The sequence below is a fragment of the Notothenia rossii genome (assembly GCF_949606895.1).
Source record: "Notothenia rossii genome assembly, chromosome: 2".
NCBI classification, from domain to species: domain Eukaryota; kingdom Metazoa; phylum Chordata; class Actinopteri; order Perciformes; family Nototheniidae; genus Notothenia; species Notothenia rossii.
The window spans coordinates 50,999,379-51,015,510 of NC_136904.1; positions in this window are offsets into that span (position 1 = coordinate 50,999,379).

Genomic DNA, 16,132 nt, shown 5'->3' on the forward strand with positions numbered 1-16,132 from the left:
TATAATAATAGCAATCATTTCATTTCAAACCTTTATTTAATCAGATTGGTCCCTTGAGATCATAGATCTCTTTTTCAAGGGAGACCTGCAGCATATAGGTTCCACATGAAACATAAAACAATAAAGGACATCATACATTATATTTACAGGATACATTTACATAGTTATAGACATTTACAAGTGCCCATAGTATCAACGAGCATTTCATTTAGCCTAGCTTTAAAAACATGCAGAGGAATGAGATTGCTCAATTTCAATTCTTGCTGAAGATTGTTCCAAGCAAGTGGCGCTGCGCAGATAAAAGCTGTCTTACCTAAGACAGTCCTTGCTCTTGGCACATCCAACAATACTACATCATGCGATCTCAGACAATAGCTGCTTGCAACTCTCTGTGTGTTCAGAGAGCAGATATAATACGGGAGTTTACCCAACAAAGCTTTATAAATAAACGTGTACCAATGACTGAGCCTCTTTACAGTAAGTGATGGCAAACCTGCCTTGGCATACAGGGTACAGTGATGTATAAGTGCTTTACAATTTGTGACAAATCTCAGTGCGCTTTGATAGGCGGCATCTAACTTGTTTAGGCAATAAGCAGGTGCATTCATAAACAACAAATCACCATAGTCCAGCACAGGTAAAAAGGTCACAGTGACTAGCCTTTTCCTGGCTTCAAAAGAGAAACAGGACTTGCTTCTGAAAAAGAAACCTAGTCTAACCCTCAGCTTTTTAAGCAGGTTATTGACATGAAGTTTAAAAGTAAGACAATCATCAAGCCAGATAGCTAGGTATTTATAACAGGTAACCACTTCAAGTACTTGTCCTTGCATAGCAACAATATCTACAACAGGCTCTGGTGTCTTTTTGGCTTTTGAAAATAGCATTACCTTGGTTTTATCAACATTTAAAAGAAGCTTAAGCTCTGCAAGCTGAGTCTGAATAATGTTAAAAACAGCCTGTAATTTAACACCAGCCTCCTTAATGGAGGGACCTGCACAGTACATCACGGTATCATCCGCATAAAAATGTAAAGTAGCTTCATTCACATTTTCACCTAAACTGTTGATATATATGGAGAATAAAAGTGGACCTAAAATAAGCAATAATAATTGGGAGGGGGGGCATGGCTGTTCTTATGTTCTCTAAGGGGAGGGTCACCTTCCCACACTTTGAAAACCCCTGCTCTAACTTGTTTCTGATTGTTTAATCTATTAACTACTCTAGAGTTTGCAGATGCAACAAAAAAATCTATTGTTTATTGTAAGTTTAATATCAATTGTTCAAGAATATGGATATTTATAGCTAGTTTTCTTACTTTAAAGCTGAAGTTAAAACAACAACTTGGTGAACCCTTGCAGGGTGTTAAGTGATAATGAATTGACTGTGCTAGCACCATGGCTCGGCCACTAACCCCCTCCAAATGGAAAATCCATATGAGATGCTTCCAATATGATGCCGGATAGCTCAGTGGTAGGAGCTGGCGGCCAATATGTGATCTGGACTGCCCAGTACGCGGGGTTAGACTCCGGCTCATGGAACTATTAGGCAAAGTCCTCCCTTCTGTCTCACCCCTTTGAATACAGTTTCTATCAATATAGGCACTCTGATGGAGGCCTTTTCTGGCCCAGATAAAATATTAAAAAAAAAAAGACTTGTATTTAGTCTAAATTATCGACCTTTACCTGTGTCCGTTAACGCCAATCCTCGCCCCAACACTTAACTCAATAAATATGAGCTCGTAAACTGGGGAGTGTATCCTGGTAAACACCATAAAAAGCAGCCATACACACTGGCCTCCTGTTCAGTCACACGCCGGTCCGAGTTGTAAAACATAGCCCTTCTCAAACAGAATGGTTTGATACTCGTTGATAATTCAATCTACTTAAAGCATGAAGGAACACAAATAATCTTAATGCAAATCTGCAACACATCATGACAGATAATAACTGACACTTCATCAAAGCTTCTTCATGCTGTTGAAGTCCTGCACTAAACTTCACCAACTAATCTTCACACAGTAACTGGCAATTCAACTTTACATCAAACCTCAATCTGAGGAATTCTGGTCAAGTGAATGCATCGCTGCTTTAGCACAACCTCAGTGACATTCTGTCTCCCACTGCTCCATTAATCCACACCTGGAAACTGCCCATTGTAACAGTCATGTAGATTTACAGAGCCACTCCGGTCGGGTGTTTTAATGTAGTGTGTTTTCACATGTAACCTTTGAGGAGCTCCTGACGGGAATATGGTTTCCATTATGGTGGTGATTATTGGCCTGTCTGGTCCGGTTGCCCATGATTTGCGCATTTGTGTAACTTTGTGTTTTATAAGTAGGGTTGCAAAATTCTGGGAATTTTCAAAGATGGAAACTTTCCATGGGAATTAATGGGAATTTATGGGAATAAACTGGCAATTTTCAAAATTGAAGGTTGGCTCTTCATAGGGAACTTAAATATAGTTGGGGAAAGTACTGTATATTTTAGCATCATCTTGACTAAAACAAACAGATGCCATTCAAGTACACTTGAATATCCATGCCATAGCACACTGCTTACTGCATGGCTATTGTGACCACACCCCCTACATGCAGCACTGTGCATTCTTCCATCACATGCAAAGATGAGTAATATTTAACTCAACATTCCTGTTTTCGTTCTTCAATGAAGCAAATCATTGTTCAATAAAATAATTCGGAACAATTCCGGAAACCTTCCGGAAATGTACCGGAAACTTTCCGCCCCTTTGCAACCCTATTTATAAGCTGCACAAAATGTGTGTGTTGCAGTAGTTATTCTTATTTTAAAGTTCTGAAAGAAAGGTTTCATTGTGTCTGTGTGCACTTTTCTGTTTTGTGAATTGCAGATATGGAGCTCAGTATAGGGCAGTTTTACTAAAAACTAAAGATTATGCAGATTTACAAAAGCTGTTAAAAACAAATTGCCCATATATTACCATGGAACAGTCTTTTCATATGAGCAATTGGATGAAAAAAACACAGGTCTTATAAACTTTCCCTTTATAGGGCACTTCCTTGGTGTAGGACCCTCCTCACACCTGGGAACAATCTGTTCTTTAGAACATTTGGTTCGCTATTAAAAATAAATAATAAGAGAAATAATTAAGAGCACAACAGATAAGCAGCACTAAAAACAGTAGTATAATCGACTAAATCCTAACGACACCAACCCTAATTCACACCCATAGGAAATTCACTTACAAAGGCCAAAACCAGCCATCGGGTTTGAATCCGTTGTTGTGAGGCAACAATGCTTAACAATGCATCACAATCAAATGTACCAACACACTCTTTAGGTGCGTGTTACCCTTAAACTCACCCATTAATAGATGGGTATGAGTAACTGAAAATGTCCCCTTAAATGGCAAGCTATGTGTTACCGTTAAATGTACCCTTTATTGTTATGGACACGTAGTCTTTGCTGAAGTACTACTATACTTATAGACGAGTGCAGGAATTAGTCATTTCCGCTTCCCTCATCTAGACATCAACAGTTGAATGATTTTTTGGTTGGAGGCCTGAAATGAGTTCTATTTCGTCCTTACCGACCGCCTCAGGCGGTGCTTTAGCACTGGATATATCCATCGCATGCATGCGCAGTTCGAGTACCTAATAACAACAAAGTCACCTGTGACCCACGTGACACCGGCTACATAGGCCGGCATCATTAGCGGATCGGTTCCTCTCCAAGGGTGTTCACCAGGGTCGCGGCGGCAGGTCTCGCACCCCTGGCGCAGGATGTGAAGGTCCTGCCGTATCTAGACGACTGACTGATCTGCGCGCCATCCCGGCCTCAAGTGGCCCAAGATACGGTGTGCCTCTTATCTCAAGTAGCCCGGTTGGGCCTGAGAGTGAACACCGAGAAGAGTTGTCTGGACCCTGCCCAACAGGTCACTTACCTGGGGATGGCCCTAGATTCGGTCGCCATGAGGGCCCACCTGACACCTCGTCGTGTGGACGACATCTTCCACCTTCTTCCCATCTTCAGGCTGGACAAGATGGTGCCTTAGATCCAGTTCCTCCGGCTCCTGGGCAGACTGACGGTTGCCTCAGCCGTTGTGCCCTTAGGCCTGCTGTCTTTGCGCTCCATGCAGATGTGGCTGAACAGCCTCCACTTGGACGCCAAGTGGCACAGGCACAGGGAAGTCAGGGTGTCACAACGGTGCCTCCACTCTCTGTCACGCTGGGGGGACAGGGCCTATCTTCGGATGGGTGCGCCCATGGGCGCCATTCCATCCCACCGGGAGACTGTCACCGTGGATGCATGTCTCTCAGGGTGGGGTGCAGTGTGGTGGGGAAGAACTGCTCAGGGTCAGTAGCCCGCCCAGGAGGGTGCGCACCATATCAACGTGCTAGAGCTTTGGGCTGTGCTGCTTGCACTCAAGCACTTTTTACCCCAACTGACGGTCAGGCATGTGCTTGTTCGTTCGGACAGCATGTCCGCCGTTGCCCAGATCAACCACCAAGGGGGCACCAGGTCCGTTCAGCTGCTCCAGCTTTCACAGAACCTCTAGTCTTGGGCGTCTCCCAGCCTGAACAGTCTGCAGGCAACCTTTTTACCAGGAAAGCGAAATCAGGTTGCGGATTTCCTCTCTCGGCACAAACCTCCACCGGGGGAGTGGAGGCTTCATCCAGAGGTGGTGGAGTCAATTTGGAGCCTTTTTGGCAGGGTCGAGGCGGACCTCTTTGCCTTGGTAGAATCGAGGCACTGCCCCCTCTGGTTCTCCTGGACGGAGATGACCAGCCCAATGGGGCAGGAAGCTCTGGTGCATGACTGGCCATAGAGTCTCCTGTGTGCCTTCCTGCCACTGCCTCTGATATTGCAGACGCTTCACAGGGTTCTTACTCAGGGGCACAGGCTCCTTCTGGTCGCCCCCCGCTCGCCGGGGAGAGTTTGGTTCCCACTGCTGCGCAGTCTCTGCTGCAGCCCACCCTGGCATCTCCCCGACAGGAAGGACTTTCTGTCACAGCCCAGGGGTCAGATCTGGCATCCCGACCCTCAACGCCTTCAGCTCTGGGCCTGGCCTCTGAGGGATCAAACCCACTGTTGAGCATTTTCACGGCATCTGTCACTATCCTGAATGTCAGAGCACCATCCACTCGAGCACAGTACGAGTGCAAATGGAAGCTCTTCTCCCACTGGTGTTTGGGTAAGGCCGAGAATCCGGAGCATTGCTCTGTGGCCACCATTTTAGAGTATCTGCAGTCCCTTCTGAATAGTGGTCGTTCTCACTCCACTTTGAAGGTCTATATGGCTGCTATCTCTGCCCGACATGTGGGAGTCAACGGTGCCACAGTGGGGCGCCACAGGTTGGTGTTCCTCTTCCTGAGAGGGGCTTTACGGCAGCGTCCCCCTAGCACCCCAAGGGATCCGGCTTGGGACCTGCCCCCAGTGCTGGATACCCTGTCATCTCCTCCCTTCAAGCCCCTGGCCCAGGTGGGGCTTAAGTGGCTGTCCTTGAAGGCAGCATTTCTGCTTGCCATAACCTCAGGGAAACGAGTTGGAGAGCTACATGCCCTCTCCGTGAACAACACATGCCTCCGATGGCTCTTGTGTTGCCCTCTGGCCGAACGTGGCGTTCCTGCCCAAGGTGCTTCCACTAGCCCACTCCAATCGGCCTATTGAGCTGGCACGCTTTAACGTCCCACAGGAGAATGGCACGCCTGAGTTGCTGTGCCCTCTGCATGCCCTAGGGACGTATATTGATGCTACGGCCCGTATACGACAGTCAGAGCAGCTCTTCATTTGCCATGGTGGCACGAGAAGGGGCTGTGCTCTCTCCAAGCAGTGGCTGTCCCACTGGGTTGTGGATACCATCTCACATGCCTATGGGGCCAGTGGCCGCCCCCCACCATCAGGGGTGATATACCACTCTACAAGGAGCATCTCAACATCTTGGGCTGCCCTGAGAGGGGTGCCCCTGGAGATCATCTGCGTTGTTGCGTCGTGGGCATCGTCTGGCACATTCTCCAGGTTCTACCGGGTCAATGTCGCCACTCCCCATCCTTTGGGCGTGGTCCTGTTGCAGAGTTCTGCTGCTTCCAGCTAGGTAAGCAAGTGTTTGGATTCTTCATGACATGTAAAGGGGCCAAAATCATAAAAATAAAATAAAGAAATATAACTCAAAGCAAAGTGCCGCTGAGGCACCCGTCAGCGAATCTTACGCATGGGTAAAAATCAAGGTCCGAGCAAAAGTCGCTTTAGTGCAATTTATTATACACATATCAAGCATTTCTCTTCGTTCTTACCCGATGGTAAAAAACCATAAGCCTACCGGGTGCGCCACTCACTACCACCTGTTACCCATATTTATAATGAGCAGGTCTCCCCTCCCCCGGTGCCCAAAGGCCGCCTTTACAAAACAGAGGCATAGTAGGCTTATTTAATCAACTTAAGTAAGAATAAAAAATTAGATTTACTATAAACAAACAAGAACAATCAAAGAAAAGAATAACTATTAAATAATATAAGCTCCTAGATATGGCTTCATCATACCGGCCCCTAATTGTGATACTATAGCAAATCAATTACAACAAAACATTCTATGGAGCCAGGTAACACCTTTAAATATTTTAAACTACGCAAAATATCTAATCACATTTCTGTTTATCATACAAAATCTACTAATATGCATATATACATTCAACAAGTCATTTCAATTAGCCCCCCCAAAGTTCATGCTGCATCAGTGTGTTGTGGTATCACCACTCACTGTCCCTGAGGCAGGAGACAATAGTCAAGAGGGTATCAGTGTAGTTTGAAATAGAGGCTTGTGTATGGAAATATGTAAGAAAGATAGTGTGTGTGTGTGTATGTGTGCAGGGGATAAGGGGTAGGGCATTGGCTAGCTCTTGGCTCGGTTGGCTTCCAGGAGTAGACAGAGCTTACTAATGGGCCTTTGCAGGATGTTAGTCTTGGTCTGAACTAACAGAGAGCATGTGGTTCCTCCCAGAGTGTCCGACCTGCTGATGAATGTCGCGTATAATCAGTTTGGATATGTGAGAGTTTTTTGGAAGGATTATCAGGTTTCTCAAATGTACTGGCATAGCAGATTTACTTATGCGTCCTCCAATCCGTAGGATAACTTCATCCAGAAGAGGATAAACTTTGCGTAAGGGGCTGTCAGCTTTAACAGCTTTTCCTTTCCTTAGCAGCATCAGCTCAGATTCAAAGTAGCGCTCTTTTTCGTAGTGAATGATGGATTTCTCTGCTTCCTCCAAATCCTCCATAGATAGTCCTTGCTGTCTTTCTGCAGTTTTGGAGTGGGTCACTGGTGCTTTAGCTCTTTTAGATTGAAGCAGTCTTTTGAGTTTCAACAACCAACCAACTGCTCTCTGTAGTTTTTTCCAAGAGGAGTAGTGTTCAATGAGGTCGGTGGTTGCACAGTTAATTATTTTCAAGCTGTTAACAGAGATGTCCTTCTTAATCTCTGGATCGTTAAGGAGGATGTGGCCAAGATCCTCTGATACTTCGGGCCATTCACTTTCCTCCTTTGAAAGGAAGTCAGGGCCATTCAATCATCTTGTGGACTCCAAGGATGGTTCAATATTCAATCCACGTGATGCAAAGTCTGCTGGAGACGTTGATGTGACGTCTTGGAACTTACGTGCCTCCATTGGCTTTCTTGGGACAAGTTGTGAATCACTGCTATCCTATTAGCAACGTAAGTATGGAATATCTTTGTTTGGTTGTGGATGTATTTTGGTACTGATGTACTATCTGTCCGGAAGGTTGATTTCTGTAGTTTCATGTTTAGTTCCTTCTGTAACATCCCGTCAGCTTTTACAGCAAGTGTAGCAGCTGCGAGCTCCAGTCTGGGAATGGTGATTTGCTTCAGAGGATTAACTCTGGATTTCCTGAGAATGAATGACACATGAGTATCTCCTTTGTGGTCCGTGAATCTAAGGTTGCTTGCAGTGCCATGCCCTGTTTCACTTGCGTCACAGAAGTGATGCAGCTCAGCAGTCCTTATGAGTCCAAATTGTTCAGGCTTGATGCACCTGTCCACTTCAAATCTGCTCAGCTGATCTAGTTCTGCTATCCATCTTTGCCATGACTTTGAAAGGTGTTCTGGAATAACTTCATCCCATCCACACTTATCAATGCAGAGTCCTCTAAGGATTTGCTTGGCTTTGAGGATGAATGGTGAAAGGAAACCAAGGGGGTCGTAAATAGAACTAACAATAGAAAGAACTGTTCTTCTTGTAGGAACTCTGTGTTTGCAGCAGTGAAGGTAAACATATCTCTCACGATATTCCACTGGATGCCTAGAACTCTTTCTAGAGGTGTTTTTTCTTTGTCCATATCTAGTTGCTCAACTGGTTTAGCTCTGTTCACTTCAGGGATGGTTCTAAGCAAGTCTTGGCTGTTACTCACCCATTTGGTAAGAGTAAATCCTCCTTCAGCACATGCCTTCATTGGATCCTTGGTAAGATCGATTCGTTGAGTTGTAGAACCCACAGATTTGAGACAGTCATCCACATAAAAGCTGCGCTGAATGGTTTCCAGTACTTCCATGCTGTATTTGCTGACATTGTCTCTTGAAACTTGTTGCAAAGCAAAGCTGGCTATGCTTGGGGATGATACTGCACCAAAGAGATGCACATTCATCCGATAGACTTCCAGTGGTTTGCTGATGTCTCCTTGAGGCCACCACAAAAACCTGAGATATTCACGGTGGTCTTCCTGTACTTGTACTTGGTAGTACAATGCTTCAATATCAGCCATTATTGCAATTTGTTCCTGACGGAAACGAAGCAAGACGCCTAGACGGGGATTAGTCAGGTCCGAACCTTGGAGGAGTTCAGCATTAAGGGTCTTTCCTTTAAATGAAGATGAACAGTCAAATACAACCCTGAGTTTCTTCTTTCTTTTATGCTAAACCCCATGATGTGGTATGTACCAGATCTGTACCAGATCTTTGAAGTTGATCTTGTGGAACTTTTTTGGCATAGCCCTTTTCCAGTACCTTTGCCATGAAGGCTTTATATTCTTAAGCGTAAACTGAATCCGTCTTGAATTTCCCAGCAAGGTTGGTTGTGCTATGTAGTGCCATGTTGTAATTGTTAGGCAGGGCCAAGTCCTTACCACGGAAGGGTAGAGGTACGTTGTAATGTCCGTTTTTGATGATTATTGAACTTTCAGCCAGTTCCATGAATTTCCTGTCCTCACATGACATCTCTCTTTTTTCTTCATATTCCTTATCAGGGAAATCCTGGTTTTACTGTGAGATTAGCTGGTCCCTCAGATTATCCAGTGAAATTCTATTGACGGTTGCTGACATTGTTTCAGAAGTATCCATAGCAGTGTGAGATTTGAGGGGCCCATTGACCACCCATCCAAACATTGTCTTCACTGCATATGGTCCATTACCCTGACTGTGGATTATTTCCCAGGGTTCCAAGGCTTTGGGAACATTCATCCCTATCAGCATTTCAATGTCTGCATCAGTTTCCTTGATTTGGAATTGACTGAGATGAGGCCATTTTTCAAGATCGGATTGTGTGAGAAGGTTTTCCTTTGATACAGGAATCTTAGTTTGTGTGTACACTTCAGGCAAGTTGATACATTTTCCTCCATTTATGTTTCCTACTTCCAGTCCTGTGATTTCATAGCTTTTTGCATTCCTTTTTTGTCCCATTGTGCAGAGTAGAATTTCAGTCTTTTGTCCTTTAGCATTTAGGTTCGTTAGGTTTTCAGTACAGCATGTGGCCGTGCTCCCAGGGTCTTGAAAGGCGTAGGTTTCAATATACTTGCTTCCTTTTGCTGCTTTCTCTTGCACCGGAACAATAGCAAGGGCACAATCCTCACCGGCCCCTGTTGACTGATCAGCTCCCCTTGGTTCTGTTCTACTGTCTTGCAGGGTGACTTACTTTGAATTTAAATCATCAATATGCAGCAGTGTTGGATGTTTCCTTTGGCATGTTAGACAGTTTAGCTTCAATGTACAGTCTTTGCTCATGTGACCATTCTTAAGGCAACCAAAACAGTAACCATTTGTCTTTAGATAATTAACCTTTTGGTCGTGAGGCTCTGATTTGAGTTTTAAGCAGTCCACTACTGCATGCTTGCCTTGACAGAAACTACATATGGTTGCAGAGGCAGCTTTGATGTAGGTGGATTGCTGCACCTTAAATGCCTGTAGCTTGGATGTTCAGTTGCGGCGACAGCTGTGGCAAAGCTACTGCTCCTTTTAGGTGTTCTGAGGTCAGTTTTCCTATTTTTGGTGATTATCCTTTTAGTGGGATTTGAGTCTTTAATTTCTCCAAACACTGGGTGTAATAATATGTCAGAATGCTTTTCGGTGAATTCGACCAGATGTTTGAATCTAGCTCTGATGTTTTTCTTTTGAAATTCTTCATACGCTGTTGTGCGCCATCTTTCTCTGAGCCTATATGGTAGCTTGGATACCATTTTTCTGAAAGTTGATGTGACGTATAGCTCATCCATGTACTCCAAGTCCTGCATGGCATTAAGGCATTCTCTTAGGTACAGTGAGAAGGAATGAAGAGATGGTCCATCATCTGGCTTGATAGCTGTCCAGTTGAGTGCCTTATCCAGATAAGCATTTGCAATTTCCATTTCATTTCCATAATGTCTCTTTAAAAGTTGCATGGCCTCTGAATATCCTCTTTGTGCATCCATGTGAAGACAGCTACGGACCAGGGTCCTCATTAATAACGCAGTGCGTAGGATTCACGTGGGAAGGTTGCTTACGTAGTAGAAATCCAAAAAATAGGTACAGATATTTTCCGATTCACCAAACATTGCGCACCGGCGAAGAAAGTGCGTACAGCACTTCCTACGCCGGTTTCCCTTTATAAATCACAATTGACTCGTATTGCGGGGCAGCTTTTGCGGGCTTCACGTAACGCCCATATTTGCCAATAAATAGTAAAAGAAACGCCCATTCATTCATTAATTTTGACTGACTGCATGAAGAAGATAGCAGGAAATGACGCCAGAAAAGCTAAAAAAGACATCTCACACCGTGTCAGATTTTGGTTATTTTGGGGAGGTCGAGATAAATCATATTGTTTGGTGGATGCAGCTTGAACCAGAGTAGCAGCATGGAGGTCGGGTCGTCACCAAAATAAATAAATAAGTGGTCCGAAAAAGGTTCATGACAAAAAAAAATACACATAGCCTTCCTCAGGCAGTGTGTTTGTACCGGGGACAGGAGACACCCCATTGATGAGAAACTGTAAGAAATGATCTGGGAATCCCTCCGGAGTGGAGTCATGACGACTGGATCTGAATTATGTTTTCGTATTTGGTGGTTTGTGTCCCAGCTGTCGATCAGCTGTGCGCAGCGTCTCCACTGCAGCCTGTGCATCTCAACCCCCCCGCAGCAACTCTATAACCACCAGTTAAAGGAAATACAACTAATGTGTTGTGTTATATTAGCTGTACAATTTACCACATATGGTGTTCTTAGTTTCCATACCTCCTGTGTTTTATGAGCAACTTATCAAGTCTTAGCAAACGGCATAAAACATGATTAAACATGATAGTATATAAAACCATGCTCGTACAACCTATAGAAAAGCAAAACGGTGTAAGTTTAGACGTAATTCTGTCCTCCTGCTTACCGCATCATTTATGAGAAAACATTTCATAACATTAACACAACATATTCGAGGTGGTTTTAAATAACATATCCTTATTTATTTCTCCAAGTTATGTGTTTGTGTGCACTGAGGAGTTGCAAACAGGCGTTTGTTTAATCATTTTAAGATTGGCTGTAATCAATGTTTGAAAATGAATTCTTCATATATGATAAATGAGAGGTAACATTTTATTTATGGTATTATTTCCACATATTTCTCTCCATTCTTCCTTCTGCCAACGGTGTCGCAGTTTCTCGTCTCTCCCATTTTTGTGCTTAGTGCGTACGCATGGGTTAGAGTTTGCGTGGAGGACCGCACGTTTTCCCGTCAAGTTAGTATTTTATAAATCGCAAACATTGCGTAGAAACTGGCGTACGCCATTTTTTGAGCGTATATCCCTTTATAAATTAGGCCCCAGATCTCTGGCTTGACCTGATGTAAACTGTTCAAGAAAGTAGAGCCTGTCCTGGCAGTTACTTGTTTTCTCTTCAATTAGGTATCTGAATGCATGCATGAAAGGTTGATAAGAGAGTGGGTCACCATTAAACACAGGCACCTCTCTCTTAGCTAGCAGGGATAGATTTTGTTGCATTATCATGAGATCAGCCAATTCCTTTTGTCTCTGTGCCAGTGTGTTGAGGTTTTCCTGAGTAAAAGTGCTGATTGCAGGATTTTCCAGTTGTGGGCTTGATGCACCATTTGCTTTTATGGAAATCCACAATTGTTCTATGTAGTGGAGTTTTAGGTACAGAAGCTACTTCAATAAATTCCAAGACAGAAGTGTCTGTATACGTTTGTATACGTCCACATTGTCCAGTTTACCTTCTTCATCTAAATAAGCATTCATAGCATCCCCAAGATGATCATCCTCATTTGGGCTGCAAAGTACCCTCAGTTTGGCATTTGCTGCTGCAATCTGTGATTCCATGTCCACCTTTTCCATTTTTGATTTGAGAATTGTTTTCCTCTAGTCACAGTGAATGCATGTCCTCTTAAGCCCCACGGACCCATTTCCGTGGCTGAAATCGCGCCATTTGCAGGAAACAACGTCTAAGGAACCTTAATATTTAATAACCTATGAATATGTTATATCCATATAACAGGAAAAAACTCATTTAACTGATCTTTTTCATTTTTTTTTTTTTTAAAACACACAATGCTAACACTGACCCTCTGAATTAGCCCTGAGCGAAAAATGCAAACCTATTACTGCACCGAAAATCACTAGCTCCCTTATTACATTACATTACATTACATTACATTGCATTTAGCTGACGCTTTTATCCAAAGCGACTTACAATAAGTGCATTCGACCAGGAAGATACAACCTTTAAGAAAACAGAATCATATAAGTACATCAGGTTTCATAGAGCCAAACATTTCAAGTGCTACTCAACTGGCATTTAGAAAGCCAGCCCTTTATTAGTATATAAGTGCTTTGTTAGTAATTCTATCGCTCGAAGTGGAGTCTAAAGAGATGAGTTTTCAGTTTGCGTCGGAAGATGTGTAAGCTATCTGCTGTCCTGATTTCAATGGGGAGCTCATTCCACCATTTTGGAGCCAGGATAGCAAACCCACGTGTTTTTGCTGACGGGAACTTGGGTCCCCCTCGCAGTGCGGGTGCAGCGAGCTGTTTGGCTGATGCAGAGCGGAGTGCACGTGCTGGGGTGTACGGCTTAACCATGTCCTGGATGTAGGAAGGGCCAGATCCATTCGCAGCATGGTACGCAAGTACCAGTGTCTTGAAGTGGATTCTAGCAGTTACTGGAAGCCAGTGAAGGGAGCGGAGGAGCGGTGTGGTGTGGGAGAATTTGGGAAGGTTTAAGACCAGACGAGCCGCTGCATTCTGGATGAGCTGCAGAGGTCGGATGGCACATGCAGGTAGACCAGCCAGGAGGGAGTTGCAGTAGTCTAGGCGTGAGATGACGAGAGCCTGGACCAGAATCTGCGCTGATGTCTGGGTCAGCTGGGGACGTATCCTCCTGATGTTGTAAAGCGTGTATCTGCAGCAGCGGGTTGTAGCAGCGATGTTTGCAGTGAAGGACAGTTTGTTATCTAGGACCACACCCAGATTCCTTGCAGTCTGAGTCGGGGAAACAACAGAGGTGCCGATGTTGATTGTTAGGTCAAGAGTGGGACAATCTTTTCCCGGAAGGAAGAGCAGTTCAGTCTTGTCAAGGTTGAGCTTGAGGTGATGAGCAGACATCCACCGAGAGATGTCTGCTAGGCAAGCAGAGATGCGTGCGACGACCTGGGTCTCTGAGCGGGGAAAGGACAGAATTAGTTGGGTGTCGTCAGCGTAGCAGTGGTATGAAAAACCATGCGGGCTAATGACAGACCCGAGCGAGTTTGTGTACAGGGAGAAGAGGAGGGGACCAAGAACCGAGCCCTGAGGGACCCCTGTAGTTAATTGACAAGGGTCGGACTCGGACCCTCTCCAAGTAACCCTGTAGGTGCGGTCGTTGAGGTATGAGGTGAGGAGGGAAAGTGCAGTGCCTGAAACTCCAAGTTCTTGGACAGTGCGAAGGAGGATCCGATGGTTCACCGTGTCGAATGCAGCAGACAGGTCCAGAAGGATGATGACAGAGGAGAGGGAGGCTGCTTTAGCAGTGTGCAGTTATCAGTTATTATTACTTATCCTAGCTGCACATCCAACACATTGTTTACGATCGTAAAGACACAGAATGTAACGGTGCCCACCTCAACAGTGAAAGATACAAACTCGCAACGTTATCAACAAAAACGTACATAAAAACAAGTGGCGCTAGGTAGCCCACAACGCTAACATGGCTTACAGTACCTTGGTTTTGTCTAGTCAAAACTGGTCTTCAATGGCATTAAAACGATAACAACGATGCTGTAGTTAATCCATAGGTTAATATCCAATGTGATTGTGTCCCCTTTGAAATGTTCTGATAATCTATAAGCAATAAAACTGCAATTCCGTTTTCAAATATCAGAGCAGGGAGATCCTACGCTCTGTAGCAAGATTGCATGCGCAAAGATGCCACTTTTTTTTTAACATGAGTGTGTGCGGGACGATTTCCCTTCGATTCTATTGGCTCTAACGGTCAGAAAGAGATGTCACATGTCAAAATCTAACAAGGGGGACCAGAGATAAGGAAAATCCGCCCCAGAAGAGTTTTTTTTTAGCTAAATCTGTCTAAAAAGGTCAAATATCACTTGTTTTGCATCACTCTTGATACAGGGTACTTATTATATGTTGTCCTTTGGATTCCTAAAGCTTTTAGTCTACTAACCCATCATCCAAGGTTAGTTTTCACTATAAGTACAAAATATGTTTTGTATGGACACTACACTCTAAAAAATGCTGGGTTATTTCTATAAACACATTGCTGGGTTGATTTGGCTGGGTCATAATTATGGGTTATTTGGGTACTGTAAACACACTGGTGGGTTGTTCATGCTGGGTCAAAGGGGTTATTAGGGCTTCAATTGCAGTTGAACACCTACCTGGGTTATTTTTAACCTAGAGGTTGCTTCATTCATTTTCCCACTTCTGAATCATTCTGGAACCATCTTTTTGTCATTTCTCATATCAAAACACACTGAAAAAACTGATTATTACCCCTTTTAGATGTTACATGTTTTAATCTAGCCTTTTTTAGATTTGAATGTGTTATTGCATCCTTCTTATCTTTTTTAATTAATCTTAACATATATAGTCACTTTTTAAAATTAGCTCATTTAATCCATTTAAAAGTAGCCTTATTAGAAAAAAATATGTACAATGTGCATACACAACCAGCCCGCCACTTTTCCCTCCATTTTCCATTCGGAATCTGAAGGACCGGACTCAGCTGCCTGCGTAGCTCCCCTGTCGTGAGGTGAACGTTCTCCACGGCTCTCCGTTTTAAGTAAGTAGCTCATTTATAGCCTTGGGTGTATTATATTATACTTTAACATTAACGCTATCGAGTGTGTTTTGATAGATTAACATTAGCAACCGTTAACATAGGGCTACAGCAGCTAGCTAACTGTTAGCCTACTGTTTACCTAGCTTAGTTGTGTAGTAATGTTTAAGTAACCTAATTGAAGTGGAACATGCATAATTAACATTATAAGATAACTTGATACTGCTTTCAAATTAAATACGTGATAAATTCAATCTTTGTCTTGTCAGACTTTCTTATTAGTTTGTGGATAATACAAGTTGAATGTTAACTGCCTGTTTCTCTGCTTTTTTTTGTAGCTTCACCTTCTCCGCTGCCCTGGCTTATATACTGGCCATTCTTACTGTGTTGCTGACCGGCTGTAAGTATGTTTCTTTTTAACTTGTTCTTATCATTGTGGTAATATTAAGACACAACTAAACATGTGAAATCACGTTGGTAAGGGTGCTTTTGGTAATGTTACTCTCCGGCTGCAAGGGGTTAATGTTACCGCAGCTAACGTTCATATATAATCTTGGTTTTATAGGCGCTTTCCTAGTACTTTTCCCCCCGAACTAGGCAGATAGGGGGAGATTTGGTTTCACACCAA